The following is a 21,051-nucleotide window of genomic DNA, read 5'->3' on the forward strand; positions in this document are numbered from 1 at the left end:
TGTGGGTTCAAATCGCACTCGGATCAGATCTTGCTTTACTTTTCCACCCTTCCATCTTCATTTCTTGATCTCTTAAATTAATTTTAATTGTTCTGGTTCTGATCCTTCTAGTAAAAATTGGAACTTAGGAACATTTCCGGGGCCGCAGTTATAGTACTGCCCGTGGCCGGTTTTTGGAACATTCTGTTTGAACTCAGTTTTGTCGTGGTTTCTGGTTGTGAAAACAGAGTTGTGTGTGTGTGTGATATTTTCAACTAAGGGGCCGTTAAAGGAGGCGCCCCCCCCCCTTTAACGGCCGGGCGTAGCGAGGCGGATGGGGAGCCGTTTGCGGGTCAGTACAGGTGTATTTACTAATAAAGTAGTCGGAACAGGCCCGTCATTTGGGGGGTGGGTGGCAGGAGGGACCGTTGCCCCCTCCCCAGCTTTTGACAATACACTAAAAATGGTATATATATATATACAAATATATATACATACATACATTGAGTACATGTTCTTTGCCCCCCCCCCCCGGAAAAAGTTGAAATGACGGCCTAAGTCGGAAACGTTTTTTTTTTTTGCGTTGCGGTATTATATATCATTATTATTATGATCATTGTTATATTACTATTAAATTATATATTATAGTAATATTGTGTCGCGCGAGCAGACTAAATAGAAGCGAAATCTTAATTTGTCATATTTTACTAATCTAATTCTGTTTTAAGGGATGGCAACATAATTCCATCTTGGCGACAAACCTTCAAGCGATAAGCTAGTTATTGAGGTAACCTTTGCTGAACATAACGCAAAGGGTTCTGGGACTGTTTTTCATTGAGAACAATAAGCATTGCGCTGTACGGATATTATTTTTAGTAATTCTCAATTCAACCTCGCGATCTTTCTGGATTGCATGATCTTTCATTTTGGCGAGTGCATTCATTTCTCGCCAAGATGCTTGCCAAGTTGGTGGGTTTTATCAGCAATTTTTATGTCCTCCACACACAGTACCGATTGCGATTTTGAACTAATTTCATCGCTATTTTGAAGCTGTTTCACGCAGTGGTGATATTACGAAACAATATTTTCATTTTGAAAAAATATATATATTTACTTACACTAATAATTATTCCTTTAATTACAAGTAAATAAAGCCCTATTCACATGATTAATGAAACGGGGTTTAGATCATGACAAAACGATCGAAAATGCAAAGATAATACAGTGAAATTCCGTTGTATACATAAAGAGAGGACTCACTATCACGGGAAAGAATTGTCGTTATAACCGGATACACTGTGAAAGTTTTGTGAAATCTCTTTGATAAAACTTGAAAAATGCAACCAATATGCGCATCCATTACATCCGAGCGAACGTAAGCAATAGGTGTTTATTTAGGGCCGCAACTAGATACTTTGTGATCATGGGCAAACCGGCATTTTGGCGCCCCTTGCCATGTAGAAGAAGCAGTTGCCCAACAAAAAAAACGTTTACAAAACTTTTTTAGTGCAATACCGGCCCACATTTCGGTAAAATAATCCCTGGCAATGAAAGATGACCACAGTGTTGTCAGTCACTAGAAGTGATAAAAAGTCGAATGAAATGCCATGTCCAGGGGCGGGCTCGTATATTTTGCGGCCTTCTAAAAAGGAGTTTCCCAATCCCCCAGTGCCCATAGGCACCCTCGGTCACGCCAGGTTTAGATTGGCACTTGAGAATGATTATCAAACTATCATCCCTACCTTTTCTTATGGGAGGGGGGGGTGGGCAGCCTAAGCCCCTCCTTGGTTGAATCAGTAGCTACTAGTGTAGGCCCATCGTACTAATTTTGCTGACGGGGGGGGGGGGAGATAATAGAATGTACAATTCTGCTTACGTAAGGCCGGGTTTACACTATGAAAGTTTGATAAAAAATCTTTTTTATTGGTTACATTCGCTCGAACGTAACCACTAAAATTATATGAAATGTGTGTGTGAAGTTTAACCAATGTGCTCGAATGCAACCAATACTCTTATTGTTTGCATTTTTCAAGTTTTATAAAATAACTTTTCTCTAAAAGTTTGATAGTGTAATCCCAGCCTTACACTATAAAAGTTTGGTAAAAGTTCTTTCACAAAACTTGAAAAATTCAACAAATAAGCGTATTGTCACATTAGAGCGAATGTAACAGATGCAAAATGCATCCAAAAAGCGTAAGTTTTATAAAAAAAATTTAATAAAACTTTTATAAAATAATCCCGGCTTTAGTATTAGGCCGGGATTACACTATAAAGTTTGAAAAAATGTTATTTTATGAAACTTGAAAATTGTTTTTCAAGTTTCATAATCAATTTTTTATCGAAGAGCTTTTACAAAACTTTTATAGTGCGATCCCCCGGCCTTAAACGGCTCCAAATTGAAGACGGGCATTACGAAAATTTGAAAGCATTCGCCATAGCAACTGGCTGTAAACGAATGTTTTTTGTTTTTTTTCCCGTTTCTTTAACATTAGCTTTTTGACAATCATCTGAACCACTCGTTATATCGGACTTTTACTGTGTTTATATTGACTCATGTTAGAAAAAATGCATCTCACCAGATTACCACAATGCGAAAAATTTCGTTCATTGTTGAGCAGTTGTCTCAGCTTGAAGCTTTACAATCGATACCACTCCCCTAATGGTTGTCAGTCAGAAAACACCACTCCTCGTATTCATGCAGCGTCCAATCAAATTCAGTGTGATAAAATCTTGGCCATGGACGAATGGTCACCCTCTCTCATTCCTTTGAAGCATACAATCGCCCAAATGCCAAATCCCCTTGTCATGGAATAACCACTTGTATACCAGAATGCACTGCTGACAGGGCTTGGGATGAATAGGCCTATATTGCAATCCAGCATCTTTTTTTTAATGGCGTTTACTACAGAGGGAAGTCGCCATCGAGAAGAAATATAACTTTATTTCTCCTCTAAGGAAGTCATCGAAAATTTTTGGCCAAAGCTATATTAACGAATAGCATGCGCAAACTCAAATGCAGTGCCGCAAAGAACCATTGAACCTAAATACAGCCTATCAGACTTGGGTAATGTAAACCCAATGATTCTTCTTAAAAGCCATATGCCCCTCCCCCTTGCGGTCCTGGGATATTCAATGGGGCCACCAGAGTTGCGTTTATGGTTTTGCTTCCTGTGGCCTACATGATATTGCCGCCCTTCTATCATTTTAGTCTATTTTCTTGCCTACTCTTTCATCGAATTCGCCACCCCGTGCTATATAATTCACGCTTCACCCCCCCCCCCTCTCGCAAGCACATCTGTTTCTCCAAATCACTCTTTTGGTCTCTACAATGCTCATACACCAAGTCACTCTTTTAGTCAGTCACATACTTGTACACTCTCTAGGTCACTCACTGACATGGTTTCTTGTTTTATAGGTCACTCTTTTATAGGATCATTTACAACAGAATTTACCAAACTTTTTGTTTCATCGCCCCTTAAGATTTTTTTCTCTCTCATCACCCCCCAACGCTAGAGGACACATAGGATCCTATGTTATAGGCCTACTCGTACATTCTATCGCCCCCTGGACCATTCCATCGCCCACCTGAGGGCGATATTGCCCACGTTGGGAAACATTGATTTACACACTCTCTATGTCATTTTCAGATCATTAACATGCTTGTACGTGCTTTACATGACTTTTTTGGTCATTCACATGCTGTCACATTCTCTAGGTCACTTACTGACGTGGTACTTTGCTCTGTAGGTTACTCTTTTGTTCATTCACGTGCTTGTAAATTCTACGTCGGTCGCTCACTCACCTAGCCCCCTTACTACTTCACCAAACACCAACTCTGGCCATATCGCTATATTGCAATTTACTGCCATTAGTGAGATGGGTTGGAAATGAAGGCGCTATCTATCGGTGGTCGCCTCAAGCTCGTTGGGGAAAATATCTTATCTATATTTTCCCTCGGGTTGGAACCTGGGAACGTGAAGGTTCCAACCCGAGGGAGAATATAGATAAGATATTTTCCCCACTAAAGCCGGGATTACTTTATAAAAGTTTTATTAAAGTTCTTTTACGGAAGTTACGCTTTATGGATGCATTTTGCATCTGTTATGCAAAGATGAGCTAATCATAGATTTCGTTATTATGAAGTATTTTCTCCGGTCTCTTGGAGTTCCGATCTAATGGGGGTTGCCTATTTCCCCCCAAAAAAAATCTGGCATTTTTGCAGTAAAGTAATTGAACTTCGGCAACTTGATCTGAAAACAGTCCTTTTTATAATGATTATGTCCTTTTTACTTTTATATATTTAGGAAGGAAACAAAAGGCAGAAAGGGTGGGGAGAAAAAAGAAAAATGGCCAAGAGGGGCTCGGTTGTGCGTAAATGCCTCGAAATCCCACTTGTGCGCAAGGGGATTCGAGCCTGTTTTATGACAAAATTTCACATTTATTTTATGAGACGTTTGACTACGGTCACGATTAATCTCTATAAATAGCTTCAATATTAAAATACTTCATTTATACGAAGCACAATTTCAATTATTTGACATTTTCATTCGAACTCCAAGTCTTGGAAATGTCTAAATGCCAAACTATCAAATCCACGCAGTTTTTGCAGATTGTGAAAACGCGTCGCTGAATAGGTTTTGCATGCGTATTATCAACACTAAAAACCATAAATTTTAGGCTGACAGATACAAAGAGACGCATTGAGCCGGTTATGGGACATTTCAAAGTGAAGACTTACGTGAGAATTTATTGCACTTTTCTGAGAAATCAGCAGATGCAGCGAGTCTCTAATAAACGGATTTAAATTGCTTTAAATGTAGTCATACACGTACTTTTAGAATTTTTTTTCTAATGTCCACAACATTGTTCTTGCAGGATAGGAAAATTGCATTGAAATTATTTAGGATGTTGCAGGCCAGTAGCAGACTTAAGTAGTAGGGCACTTAAAAGAAAGCATTACAGTATCGATTAAAAATCTTAGAGGAAGTCCCAATACAGGGGCGGCTCGAGCTTACCTGCCGCCCCTGCCAGGAAGCTGATAGGGCTTCGGTGAAGGGCACCTGGAGATAAACATGATTTTTTTTTCAGAACAAATATACAAAATGTGCATGACCATACGTCCCGCTTTTAAAGTAGAATTTTTTTTTGTTCTAGAATTATTTTATCATTCTTAATAAATGCCAGATAACCTAATCCTTGAAAGAGCACTTTATTTTTGTGAGCCATCATCACTTATCCTGTAAAGATATTAAACGGGGTAATTTTTATATTAAAATTTTTTTAAAGGCGTTTCTGGTATTCCCAGGGGCCGGACAAGTGAAAAACCAAATTTTTCCTTTGCCTTCATTTGACTATTGTGGATCAAATTCTGAGAGGATATGGGGCCGCCTCCCAGTCGGATTTCTCACGGCCCCTTCTATAGTTGATTTATAGCCTGAAAAAGCCAAAAAAATTAATGAGAATTGTCCCGGGCTCTTGTGGGGCCATAGGTGAGGGAACGAAAATGCACACACGCCTTGTAATAGAGTACAAGGGCGGCGATTGGCCATGCAACCCATTGCAGCCACACCTCAAGAGGATGCTAAATCCGGGGTGAATGGGTAAAAAAAATCCATTGGCCGAAAAACCAAACGTCGGCTCTGGAGGGGCGCAAAATCTGAAATGAAAGGCCGAAAAAAAATTTGTTAGGAAATGTTTGGATAAATTGTGAGGGAGGGACACGATTTTCTAAGGGTAGGGCTGATAGGGCTCCAGCTTGAGGCCCGGGAGACTAAATCCTTATAACTTTTTTTTCACTCTATAAATTAACTTTAGAAGGGGCCCCACGAAAGACTTCAGCCTAGTGGCCGTGACGCAGGAGGTAGGGAGCAAAAAGTAAGTCCTACGTGGGTACAGATTGTCTCGAGCCGCCCAGATAGAATTACATTCTTGTTTCTAGTATTGCGGTCAGAGGCCTTGTGCATTTTCTCAACGTTTCCGTCGTCGAGGTACAGTAAGACTCAAAAGCGTGATGCCATGTGAATTTTTACTGCGTTAAATTTTGTTGTCTTAAGTCTACGCTGCCGCACCCCTTGCACTCTCGCTTAAGCCGCCCGTCCCAATACATTATCACAGCAATGTAGTTTAAAAAATTTTAAATTTCGCGGGTATTTTTCCTCATGTATGATTTGGTCTCTAGGAGTTCGTTACAACTGAATTCGACTTTTTCAGCAGAGGCAATGGATCAAAATTCATAAAAAAAAATACCCCCACAGAGAAATCCATTATTTATTCGATTTTTATAAATATATCCCCATCAGACCATTCAGTGACAGCTGAAGATAGCTTTGCGCTAAACTAGATGGCTATCAGTCTAATTGCATGAGAACGATGGTTTTTTTTTTTTACCAAGCTTTCATTTTTCACCCATCTACTTCTTGGATTACATTTACTACCAGCACTCAAAAGAATGTCAATGAATCTGCTTTCTTTATGGCAGCCCTCTTTGAATGAAAAGTCTTCAAACACGCAATTTTCTGTCTTTACAGTTACTCCACATTTTGCTTAAACCTCTTCTAGTTTGTCAGGGCCTACTACCACCAAGTAGTGAAAAAACCAAACGAGATTAACATGAGGAAGGAAATAAAGTTCATGTAATGTTACTTGAATGGCGGAAAAATTGCGAAAAATATTCTCACACGTGCCAACTTTTGAAATACAGAAATCCGGAGGTTCTCCCGAGGGCCCCCCCCCCCCCCCGGCAATCAGACTTGATCAAAAAGATTTCGCAAAAAAAAATTTTTTAATCAATTAAGAATAGTTAAATTTCTTTCCCCCAAGGCACGTTCTGCATTGCCCCTGAGCAGAATATAATTCCATGTAGAATAGAGAAATCACACTACTGTTCATAATATGCGTTTCCTTCTGTGGATGCTATCAGTGATTCTATCTTGGGTATATGAACTCTTAAAAGCTTTATATTTTCTTTCTGAAGACGTTTAATCGGAAGAAACAATTAAAAAATTCAAGTTAAAGCTGCCGACGAAAAAACGCGTTTACCGCACAGCTGTTAATGGAATACAATAACGATTATACAGGAATTTCGGCAACCAAATGATTGCCGATAAACGCTACGAAAACGAAGTCGCGTCTTTACCAGTTGCTTAAATATGGTCAGACTTTTATTCTGCTGTCCTCTATGGGCGTTTTCCCTAACGACGATAGTAATCATTGACGCCACAACGTGAAAGCTAATTTTCTGCCAAAATCCGGAGAAATTTTAACAAATCCGGAGGAAAGAAAAATAATGCATACGATGCCTAAATCGGGAAGTTAGGTCTGTATTCTATGAATTTTGTTTGAATTAAATCTTTAGTCATTAATTTAAAAAATTAAATTTCAAATTCCTTCGTGGCCCCCTGGAATATCCCACGTATGGCTCCAGGTTGGGAACCACTGCACTAGACTACAAAGCCAACGAACATCTTTCCTTAGGTAAAGCGCAAATTGAGTCGCGTGCATCGTTCGCGAGTGAGATGTCGTCACGCCCCACGCGTAGTTCCCAGTGAACGAGCGTTTTCGGAAGGAATAATGGTCAATTCTATTGGAAAATTATGAAGCTGGAGTTGAAAAAATTCAATGGAAAAACTACATTAATGAAATACCAGAATTAGTGAAATTAATAATTAAATTTCAGATTTAAAAAATTATTTCTCCATCGATCGATGAAATATGATTAGGAATTAAAAACTTCATAGGGAATTTCTCTAAAAATTAATGAAAATTCGGAATTTATGACAATTCAAAATTTGGAAACCACAAAATTAGTGAAATTTCGGAGTATCAATGAAAATCCCGAAATTACTCAACGAAAATTTAGCGCTAATGAAAGTAAAAAAAAAAAAATAAAAATTAGGAAATAAAATTTAGGAATTAAACACTGCTATCAATTATTGCTTTATGTAAATTAACGTTGATATTAAACTACATTTTTCATTAGAGTATGAAAGATCATGTGCGCTGAACGGGACCAGAACTCACTCATTATTGACATTGCCACCAGAAGGTGACTTATAAAAGAATGACGCCACTCCGCTGTCCATACGAAGGTTCAACAACTGGTTTCAAAAAGATAGATGTTTACTACCTTCGTGCAGAGAGACATCTACATTGGGCAACTTTTTCTGCACATATGAAACGTCAGAACTATTGAAACACATAAATTCATTTAATGAAACGTCAGAACTATTGAAACACATAAATTCATTTAATGAAACGTCAGAACTATTGAAACACATAAATTCATTTAATGAAACGTCAGAACTATTGAAACACATAAATTCATTTAATGAAACGTCAGAACTATTGAAACACATAAATTCATTTAATGAAACGTCAGAACTATTGAAACACATAAATTCATTTAATGAAACGTCAGAACTATTGAAACACATAAATTCATTTAATGAAACGTCAGAACTATTGAAACACATAAATTCATTTAATGAAACGTCAGAACTATTGAAACACATAAATTCATTTAATGAAACGTCAGAACTATTGAAACACATAAATTCATTTAATGAAACGTCAGAACTATTGAAACACATAAATTCATTTAATGAAACGTCAGAACTATTGAAACACATAAATTCATTTAATGAAACGTCAGAACTATTGAAACACATAAATTCATTTAATGAAACGTCAGAACTATTGAAACACATAAATTCATTTAATGAAACGTCAGAACTATTGAAACACATAAATTCATTTAATGAAACGTCAGAACTATTGAAACACATAAATTCATTTAATGAAACGTCAGAACTATTGAAACACATAAATTCATTTAATGAAACGTCAGAACTATTGAAACACATAAATTCATTTAATGAAACGTCAGAACTATTGAAACACATAAATTCATTTAATGAAACGTCAGAACTATTGAAACACATAAATTCATTTAATGAAACGTCAGAACTATTGAAACACATAAATTCATTTAATGAAACGTCAGAACTATTGAAACACATAAATTCATTTAATGAAACGTCAGAACTATTGAAACACATAAATTCATTTAATGAAACGTCAGAACTATTGAAACACATAAATTCATTTAATGAAACGTCAGAACTATTGAAACACATAAATTCATTTAATGAAACGTCAGAACTATTGAAACACATAAATTCATTTAATGAAACGTCAGAACTATTGAAACACATAAATTCATTTAATGAAACGTCAGAACTATTGAAACACATAAATTCATTTAATGAAACGTCAGAACTATTGAAACACATAAATTCATTTAATGAAACGTCAGAACTATTGAAACACATAAATTCATTTAATGAAACGTCAGAACTATTGAAACACATAAATTCATTTAATGAAACGTCAGAACTATTGAAACACATAAATTCATTTAATGAAACTCTGCACATATGAAACATCAGAATTACTGAAATACGAAAATTCATTTAATGAAAAATTCTCCCCACACACATATGAAAGAATTATTGAAATAGGTTGATAAACAGATTTCGTGTGAGATATACAGAGGGGACAGATACATATTTGAAAGAGAACAAGCAAAAATTGGAACTGAAATCCATTCAACTAAGAGCGTGAATGGCGACGCCAGTTGCCAAAGAACTGCCTGGCTACGCTGAAATCTCTGCTCACAGACTGATAGAGACGCCATGTAGCATGGGACGCCCATGCACGAAGCTGGGAGGCAACATGAAGGGCTCGAGGATGCACTTGTACCACGTGTTGAATGGCAATTTCAGAACATAAGTAGAGCCGCAGGGCTGTGTTGCATATATCCTCTGTTTGCTCTTCTAAGATTAGGAGCATCTCCTGGATGTCTTCAGAAGTGCCCCTTTCCACCAACTCAGACATTCTGATGGACCTACGCTCATGACGAATCAAATTCTCCATCAGCTTACCTTGAAGGTCAGCGAGAAAATAGTAAGGGCACCTTGCCATCCCTGTTTGTCAGATGGAAAAGAAAAATTAGTCTGTAGATCAGAGGTTCTTAACCTTTTTTTCAGCCGCAACGCAAAAATCAGCAACAAAGTCAGCTTCGCGACCGACAAGAATGTTTTTCGAGATTAGTGACGCAATAAGTGAGTTTATAACAGGACTGTAAAACGATTTTTTTAGGACCCATCTAGGAAGCCACTGCGAATCAAAACTGGGTCGTGACTCAGTTCAAGAATCCCTTGCTGCAAGCAGATTCGTAGGCCTATAAAATACGCAAAAGGCGTTCAAAAACTACTCTGCACCAGTTTTGAGAGAATACAGAAATAAGAAATCTAAAATTTTTATACAGGCCCTGTCTTCTAATTTCCGAATAGGAATTGGTTGCCCTTTATCTCCAGAGGCCAAGAGAAAAAAAAATTTCTTACTGCAATATTCACAGAGATATTCAAATTGGGAAAAAAGTTGGGAAAGGACAGCATAAATGAGGGAAGGAACATCCCCCCCCCCATTAGATTTTTGTTCATAACTTTTCTCCAATTTTTGAATTCAAATAACCCAGCGAATATTGCACTTAGAAACATGGAATTTTTTCTGTTGGCCTCAGGAGATATATGACAACAACCTCCTAACCGGACAGTAAAAATTAATATTGTGTGACACCATTTTCAACTCTCAAAACTTACTTCAAACACCAACTCTGGCCGAATGAATGAACGCCAGGGTCTCTGCCACCGGACTTATCCGGTTGCAGATCTCTTCCAGCCCAGCTTCGTGGCAGAGTCTAGAACAAAGTGAGTGTACCTAACAGTGAGTGCGTAGCTTGTGTTGTGTATGATATTTCAGTGCCGCCATCTATACTTCAAATTGTGAGTGAAGTGTAATGATTGAATATTTGCAACGTTGTAGGCCTGTTGCTCTGTGGCGAGACAAACGGGGAGATCGGCTCGCATTCGCGCCTTGAAGTTGGGAACCACAGAAAACCAACTTCAGCCGACCGCCACTGTGGGGTTCGAACGAGGATCCTCGCATCGCGAGTCCGTCACTATAACCACTCGACCACCACAGCGGCACACCAACTCTGGCCACATCACTACATTACAATTTATTGCCTTTAATGAGATGGGTTGGAAATGAAGGCCGTCTATCGGTGGTCTCAAGTTCGTTAGGGAAAATATCCTCCCTCGGATTCGAACCCAGGACCGTGACAGCAACCTTCAAAGTGATAGACGAGCATCTTACCACACCGCCACTCTGGCAACTCAAAACTGGTACATGGTAATTTTTCAACAGCTTGAGCATTTCTTAAACTGGAATCGTCCTTCGACGGACGGTTGAGATAATGGCCACATTAAAAAATATACAGGGTGCCCTGTAAGTGCTAATTAAAATTCCCCAAGATGAATTGTGTTAAATTCCTGTAAAAAACTCTCCACGAATGTGCACAATTTTAATTAACAATTTCTTTTCCACAACAGAAATCACTATTAACACACAAGGGATTTTTGGTTCGGCGTTAACAGATTTTAAAATATGCAGTTAATGTCAAATATTACTGATGTGTGTATGTGTGAGTATAGGCTTATTCACTAGAAACTGAAAATGCCGAGTATAAGAAAATGAGTGAAAAGGCTGTCTCACTGAAATTTTATTAGATAATTTTTGTCGCACCACTCATTTTCTACACACAAGGGCTAATTAGACCAGAACCTACAATTTATTGCCGATAACCCAACAGATTTTTTTTATAATTTTGCGCTAACCCCTTGGTGTGGGACTACCTGCGGTAGCAATCTTTTCCTGTGGTCATGTCACCATTTCTGCTGTACTCTTGTCAGGAAAGTGAACCGGGTATTGCAAATTTGTGTACAAGGATTTTACGACCCTTAAATGACTCCCATGAGGCAACTCTTTTCCACACTAGAAATCATTGTATTAACACATAAGGGATTTTTGGTTCAGCGTTAACAGATTTTAAAATATGCAGTTAATTCCAAATATTACTGATGAGTATGGACTTAACCCCTAGAAACTGAAAATGCTGAGTAAACCAAGTAAGAAAGCGCAGTCGCCGTGAAAAATTATATTTGATAATTTTTGTCGCACCAGTCATTTTCTGAACACTACGCCTAATTAGACCAAGGCCTGCAATTTATTGATGATTCTGAACAGATTTTTTAATATTCACCGAGAGGTTGGTGCACAAACCCCTCAGCGTGGGACTTCCTGCAGTAGCAATCTTTTCCTGTGGTCATCTTGCCGTTCGTTATACCAATGTCAGAAAAGTTTGACAAGGACAAACCATGTTTCAAAAATTTATGTATAAGGATTTTAGGACATGAGGAAATCATTTAAGACTGGTTTAGAAAGGTTGAGAAATGCTAAGGACCAGTAAAATATCAAGTAATTTGATGGACCACTTGTGTCCTGCATTACGGGACATTCCACTGTTTTCAGTTCCGAAAATTTTACACATTTATACAGTTTTTTCTAGGATGCTTATTGAAAGTCGTAATGTTTACTAAAACTGAATAAATAGCATTTTCATAATTATAATTTTGGCTATAAATACAAATATTCATCTTACCTATTTGTCAGGTTAAATATTTTATTCCTGAATTTTTTAGCGATTTTAACTTCAATTAAGGCTTTTGTGGACATGGCAACGTTTTCGATGACATCCCATATTTTAAAGTATTTAAAAGACCCTAGTTCCTTATTTTTAACTCACTAAAATATGGTCATCTATTCATTTTAATGGTTTTTGGAGATTTGTAACAACCCTTCATTTATTCATCTTGCTATTTTGACAGTAATTAGCAACTTTGTCACAAATTACATCTTTTGGCTACTATCAGCGATATTTATTCCATATTTAAGATCACTTTCTTTTGATGAAGTATGGTGAAATTAAGTATGAAGGTATAATTTTTATTTTAATCCATGCGGATATTAGTAATGTAAATTACAATTGAATAATTTTTCATTCAGCTGAAATCTAATTATCAAGTCTGCCTGCGGACCACCCTCAGCGACAGGAATGCTTGTGGGTACTAGAGCACCCACATTAATTTGTGACATATGTCCTTGAACTCCCGGAATTGATGCATAAACAAACATCTTTATAAAACTAAAGACGAGAACCCAAAATTTTTAAAAGTTCAACGCTCCCGACTACTGCTATAGGAAATTGATTTTGGGAGAGGGTCAACATTTTAGACACAGTGGCCAACTTCAATTTGGTAACCAAAGTCATAAAGCGATACTTAGAATTACACAATCATATCCAGACCACAAGGGCTTTAAACAAAGTACCTAAAAGTAACCAGAATTACTTTACAATTTTCTTTTCCGAAATTCTTCAATACCCTTGAAAGTAATCTCCATTAAAGCTAATACATTTGCAGAGTCTTTTCTCAAACTGTTCAAAACATTTAAATTTGTTGTGTTGCCACAGATACAATACTTCCATCGTTTTTGTTTGTCATGAACGAGGATTTTGGCGAGACAGATTCCAAATTTAATTCACAAAAAAAATTTCAGCACTTGTCAAATTTAATTTTTTTAAATCTTACTATTAAGGAAAAAATGAAAAAATTCTATGGTGTTCCAGTAGACACAGGAAATTCCAGCTGGCAATTGTCAATAATTCCAAAAAAAAAAACTCACCCAGTTATTAAGTAATATTAATGAAGTTTTGATAACAAAGTCTAACTACGATAAGTTTTGATAATGAAGTTTTTATAACTTTATTCCTATATCACATTCATTAATTATGAAATTTGCATTGTGAATATTTTTTAATAGTTATAAAAATTCTCCTATTCCAAAAACTAAGGTTTTTCAGGCATTTGTATAAATTATGTAACTGTCCTTTTAAATGCAGACTTCCCTCAAAGTATAAGGAATAAGCTGACATCTTGTAGCTTGACATCTTTCCTTCAATAAAAATGACTGATATCAATGTGGGGGGGGGGGGGGAGTAGTGTACATGGGTGCAAAGCCACTGGACATTTAAATTAATGAACAATAACTTTTAGGATATATATTAGACTGAAAAATAAAAACTTTCAACCACACCAAAATTTGGTTCGCATTAGCAACAAAGATTTTCACGAAATAAATCTGCTAGAGGTAAAGACCATCTATTTTAATCTGTATTGAGGTATCAATTTATAGTAGCCTATTTTTGTTACATTACTCATAGGATACCAAGTCCTATTTCAATAAATAAAATTTTACAAAACAAGCGAACTCTAGACTAAAGTTTTAAAAGTCTACCTCTAATACATAGAAAAACAGAATGAAAGTGCACAATGTTACCATGTCCAACAGTTCAGAAATATTTCTTGAAAACTCTCCATTCATGAGAACCAAACAAAAAACCATGTTAACAAAATTTTGAAAAATATGAAAATATAATTTCAATTGTTAATTATTAAATGCTAGTTGTCAATACTGTTTCATGTTATTGAATTAAATTAAAAATTATAATTAAAAAGTAAAATGACAAGATAATGAATAAATAGAAAGTACAATTAAAATGCAATGAAAAATAGGTCTAAAAATTTCAAGCAATCAAAATTAATTAGCTTACATGCATCTTTTGCCAACAATGACTGAAAATACTGATTAACCCTTTGCAATCCAGAGGTTTTCCTATTATTTTATTGGTAGAGTTTTATTGTAGGGAGGCACTATAAAATCAAAGTCCATGAATATTTGTCCCTTTGTATAGCTTATAAGTTGTGCTAAGAAGCATAATTCACAGGCCTCTTTATTGTAAAAGACCTTTGTAACAATAAAATACCATTGCTTTCTGATGTGAACCTATGTCAAGGTAGACTTCACATAGAGCCATTAAAGCTTTAACCTTTAATGATATGCAGTAGATTTTGTTTATAGCGTTTTACAAAAACAATCACGAAAAAATTAAGCAGTAAAAGTCTTTGAAGTCTTGAATATTAGTGAAGGTTGGGATCATGAAAACAAGTCATGAAACAGGAAAATGTTTCAAGTGGGAACATAAGTGAGATCCACTGCAGTATAAGAATATAGGTATATACCTATACTTTTATGTAAGATGTCATCCAGCAAGTAAAAATTCAATGTAATTTTTTACTCAAAAAAAACCCAAAATCTATAGGCAATTGAATTGTTTCTCCAAATCCTGTCAAAAATTAAGAAACTAATTTTCAAACTTATAAGCATGCGATATTAATACATGGGTCAGTAAACCAAAATATTTACGGTGAACCTATTTTATCACTTATAAAAAAAATCTAATTACATTTAAGTCTTATATTGATAACAGTGATTACTCAAAATATTTTGATGTTGCCACACATGCACCTGCAATAGAAAATATTTCACTTAAAACTTCTGCTTTGCAGAAATAACCTACTGTATGCAGACACCTAGGGGCGTAGCCAGAAGTTTCGTTCGGGGACCACAAAGTGATAGAATAGATTTGGCCATCTTTTCCCTTTTTTTTCGGTCATTTTCTCACATTTTGGGGGAACCAGACACCCAAGATCCCCCCCCCCCCTCGTTACGCTCTTGCAGACACCTTTTATTAAAATATGTTGAACACAAGGTATCGGGTTCCATGGCTGCAACTAGGAGTCTGATGCCCGAAGCACTGGATCAGGAAGAGTAACAATTAATAAGTTTAATAATTAAACAAGTAATAAACTGCCATATCACTCTTCGCTGATGACTCGTCTATAAAACAGCGTCCAATCTTTCCGACCAAGAATCTCTCCAGCACAACCTTAACATTTCCAAATGGTGCTCAACCTGGGAATTACCCCTCAATTTCTCAAACTTTTTATGAAAGTTACCTGTAAAAGAATCCCCACGACTTCCCTATTCTATAAAAGACTGATCTCTGAGGTTTGCCATTATAAATACCTGGGCATTATAATCTCTTCCGATCTCCGCTGGAAATTTCACGTTGATTATATCTTTAATAAATATCCAAAAACTTTTCCTTCGCCGTAACCTAAAATACTCTGCCTGTCATGTTCGTCACTTGTGTGCTACCAACATATTCTCCCTGCCCTCTCCTATGCTTGTGAAGCCTGGGATTCCCACACCCAAACCAACATAGACAAATTAGAATCTATCCAAAATAAGTCCTCGTTTCATTTTCAACTGTTAGTCTTCATTTGTCTCCATAACGAAACTCAAGCGCCAACTCAATATCAAACCGCTCTCCTTAGATTTATTTCTCGTTTAACTTTTCTTTACAAAATCCTCCATGGGTTTTAATATTGACACCTCCAATATTCTATAATCAAACCTTCACATTTCTCTGTTAGACTCAATCATTCCCAAAAACTACAGCCCATCTTTACCTCTTCAGATTGTCAAAAATTTAGCTTCCCCCCCCCCCCCATCCGCAAGAGCTATGACTGGAACAACCTACTATCAAATATTGTAGATTGCACCACGATTTCCGAATTCACTCGTACCATCAATCGTCACTTTTGCTATATATAAATTCCGCATCCTCTTGAATAGGCCTCGGCCAATCAATATTGAATAAATAAAATAATGTTTTGCTATTTAAAATTATAGGGACAACAAAATACACTGGCCTCAAAAGAAAAATTTTTGTTCATAGTTACAGCCTTGACAAAACTTCAATTAAAAATCATTGAAGGACAGTTTCTATATTTAAAGCGTTCAGCCAAATGGCAAGAGTTACAATTTTGTAAAATTAGTTTGACTGAATGTTCTATATAGCTTTGTTACGCATTTCCAAGATTCTTATAGAACCCAACAATGTAGTTGATATACACTTTTACACAGCTGCAATCCATGCAAAAAAGTTTCAATTCAGCGATGACTTGTGTCTTATTTGAAAAAAACAGACATTAGATAATAGTGTTTAGCCAAACAACTAAGAAACTGCTTAAGAAAAACATTTAAAACATTTTTTAATTTCTAACCTACATGAGAAAATTTACCAGACAGAGAACCTTGATTAATCAGATATTCGATTGAAGAAAATTCATCGGCTATAACTACTCAAAAATTCCTCCGAGTATATTTTATCATTTCAAAATAATCATTCCTGCATCAACAGTAACAAATATTTCAACTTCTTATACAACCATACCTCCAATAATAATTGCCTATACAGTAAGACCTTGGTACAACACTTAACATAGTTCGTCTACGTTATTTTTTATTGGTCCTTGCCAACAAAATTTATTATTTTATTATCATTTATATATTTGATAATTTATTATTTTTTGTTATCAAAACATTAAAGCACCCTTCTTAAAGTATTTTTATTAAGTTTTTAAAAAAAAAAAACGGCTGAAGAAAATATTGGTGTAGAGGGGATTCAGTCATTGTTAGGGATAATATAGTTAATACATAATTTTTAGATCGGCAAAGCTGAAAAAAACAAATTTCACCTTCGGTCAACAGCTAACGAACGATCGACAGCACACCAACAGCAAACGCACGATCGACAGCAAATCTATGCCAGGTAAAGAAATCGTTAACGGTGGTCAGAGAAATGGGCTAAAAGTATTGTTTATTTACATGACATGGTCCCTCCACCTTCATAAGAAAACTTTCATAATTTCATAAAACCCTCGCAAGGTGCCGCCTCAAGTTACGACTAATCACTACATACCACGAGTTTTAAAATGAACGGAACTCACCGATACCAGGATTTTTTTTTCAGTTTGAATGATTCAGCTTGAAAGCCTAAATATAGATTTCTTGTAGAATACGTTACAAGTCGAATGACATACCTGTGTTAAGATTATTCCACAACCATGGCCCCCACATAGGGAGGGGGCTTTCAGGGCTCTAGCCCTGGGGCCCGGGACAGTTCTCATCATTTTTTTGCTTTTTCACGCTATAAATTAACTACAGAAGGGGCCCGCAAAAGATTCCAGCCTAGGGGCCCCGCCACAGGATGTGGTGGCCATGTCCACAACCACGTTCGTTCCACAGCCCTTGTGAATCAAGGTAAGCTGATTGATAACAGACCTGTAAATAAACAAGAGTCGGAACACTTCAAACGTAATCAAGATTAATTCAATTTGTAGAGGGTTCCTTTTCTCTCGAACTACAAGATTTAAATTAACTATTATCAAAATCGTGTCCATTCTGCTTTTAAAATTCGATCAATAGTCAGCATCGCAACAATCACAGTATATATAGCTTAGAGCTTTTGTGTGACGTCACTCGGTGACATTTGCATATTTTTACGGATACAAGATAAAACCACATTATGCTATTGAACACCCGAGATATTTTTCAAAATTATAATTCATTGAAATTTATATTCTGATAATGGCTTCGATGTTTGTGAAACTTTTAAAATTTTGATTGAATTGGAAATAAACAGCATCGATACGTTTCAAGAAAATGACCGGGGATTTACGGTCACAGAAAGTGACACGTCAAAAAATCGGAGTTCACATATAGGCAAGGGTATTTGACGTTTAGGAGAGTGCGGGCCACTTCATTGGTTTGAATACGGATCGTTGGATACTTGATTGAGTCATGGGCAGAGATAGACTTGAAAGTCTCGGGGAGGGGGGCACGGTGATTGCTGCTGGGGGCGGGGGCCTTTCGAAAATACACTAAAAATGGTGTATATATACATACACATACATTGAGTACATGTGCTTTGCCCCTCCCCGGAAAAAGTTTGCCCACCCCCCTGGAAAAGGTGTGCCCTCCCCCCCGGAAAAAAGTGGAAATGACGGCCCTGGTGATGATGTCAATTCATATACACGCAAATATATTAGATCAGTCGGTTTTACCTTTTTTGACGCTGAGGGCAAGCCCCCCTCCCCCCGCCCCGTATCTCCGCCCATGGATTGAGTGATCTAGGACAGTGGTTCTCAACCTTTTCAATCCCGCGGCCCGGTTTCATTCATTTTTGTGAGTCGTGGGCCCGGTCAAACACACGACCAACGGAAAATGAGTGAGGAAAAATGAAACGGCTAATCACTCGCGGCGAACCGCGGCCCGGCGGTTGAGAAACACTGATCTAGGAAACCACCGCAGGTAACTTGAGTGACCTGTAAATACGCCACCGACCACTTGAGTGATCTGGAACTGTGCCATGGGTCACCTGAGTGATCTGGAAATGTACCACTTAAATGCGCTAAAACCTGACCAGAGGTCGTCAAATTGATCTGTGGATGTGCCGCGGGCCGCTTGAATGATCTGGAACTTTACCGTGGGTCACTAAAGTGGTTTATAAATGTCACTTGAATGATCTGGGCATGTGCCGCGGGCCACTTCAGTGATCTGGAACTGTGTCGCAGGTCACTCAGATACTTAAGTGATATGGAACTGAACCGTGGGTCACCTAAGTAATCTGAAAATGTGCAACTGGTCGCTTGAAAGATCGGGAAATGTGCCCCAAGTCACTTGAGGGTTCTGAAAATGAGCCAGAGGCGCTTCAATGATCTGGAACTTTACCGTGGGTCGCTTGAGTGCTCTAAAATTGTGGTTTTGATCACTTGAATGATTAGAGAATGCGTCGAGGGATACTTAAGTGATCCGAAAATGTGCTGTGAGACACTTGAGTGATGTCGAACTGCACCGCGAGATAATTTAGTGATCTGTAAATGTGCCGCGGGCAGCTTGAGTAATCTAGAATTGTGCTGCGGGTCACTCAAGGGAAGTGAAAATGTGCCGAGAGACACTTACGTGATCTAAAAGTGTTCCGTGGGAAACTAAAGTGATGTGAAAATCTACAACAGTTAACTTGAAGGATCTGGAATGGTACCACAAGTCACTTGCGGGATGTGTTTATCTTTTACTTGAGTCCATTTTACAAAATTAGGTTTGTTTTATCGCCGGCCTCCAAGGGTCACATTTGGCTCGCGGGCCATGGGTTGATTAACGTTTTAGGAGAGTGCGGGCCAGTTCATTGGCTTGAATACGGGTCACAGACCACTTGATTATGTGATCTAGGACACCACTGCAGGTCATTTAAGTGATCTGGAAATGTGGTCCTGACCACTTGAATGCTCTAGAACCTGACCAGAGGTCGCTCAAGTGATATGTGAATGTGCCGTGGGCCGCTTGAGTGAACTTGAACCGTGGCGTAGGTCACTTAAATTGTCTGGGAATGCGCCGCGGGACCCTTAAGTTATCCGAAAATGATCTGCAGGCCACGTAAGTGATCCGGAAATGTGCTGCGGTCAACTTAAGTGATGTAGAAATACACCGCGGGACACTTAAGTGATCTGTAAGTGTACCGCGGGCCGCTTGTAGGATCTCGAATTGTGCTACAAGTAAGTCACTTAAATGATCTGAAAATGCATCAGGGCCCGCTTTAGTAGTATGGAACTTCACCGTGGGTCACTTGAATCATCTATTAATGTGGTATGGGCCACTCGAGTGCTCTGGAACTGTGCTGCGGATCACTTAAATGATCTGGGAATGTGCCGAGGGACATTTAAGTGATCCGAAAATGTGCTGCGGGCCACTTAAGCGATCCGAAAATGTGCTGCGGGCCACTTAAGCTGCACAGTGGGTCAGTGTTTTTCAACCGTTGGGCCGCGGCCCGGAACAGGACCCTGCTATCAGCAGAGGTGCATTTATGGTTTTGCCGCCATTTATCATCATCATGGCCTTCCCAGACTTTTAAATCTATCTCCGGCTATGATGTACGCAATTCCTTTACGTATTTTTAGCGGGGTCTACTGAAGCCTATCATACATTTCAAGGTTTACCCGACTTTTATGCATTTGTAGGAGTATGCACTCCTCTTACGCATAGGCCTATCCAGTTCGCAAGGTGGAGACGACCATCAAAGCCCCAAGTCCAATCTGGTTGTTGGAGGACGATATCGATTGGTTAACGGGTCTCTAACACAAGTCTGTACCATTATTGTCCAGATCGATAGATACGCCACTCCCACTGCGCAGGAGTTTGGAGAACTTACAGCGCGAACGTTATTGGCTTTTCGGACCATACAAAACCCATTTTTTTGTGCACAATCGCCCATTTTGACTCGCCCCTTTTGCCATTGTGTTCAAATTGAAAGAGACTATCGACCGTTTTCCCCTCAAAGTTTCTTTGTTTAGTGTTATCGTTATCCCA

This window comes from Pholcus phalangioides, unplaced genomic scaffold (assembly GCF_987345545.1).
Source record: "Pholcus phalangioides strain wild (caught in Gottingen) unplaced genomic scaffold, Ppha-v1.0 ptg000017l_1, whole genome shotgun sequence".
Classification (NCBI taxonomy): domain Eukaryota; kingdom Metazoa; phylum Arthropoda; class Arachnida; order Araneae; family Pholcidae; genus Pholcus; species Pholcus phalangioides.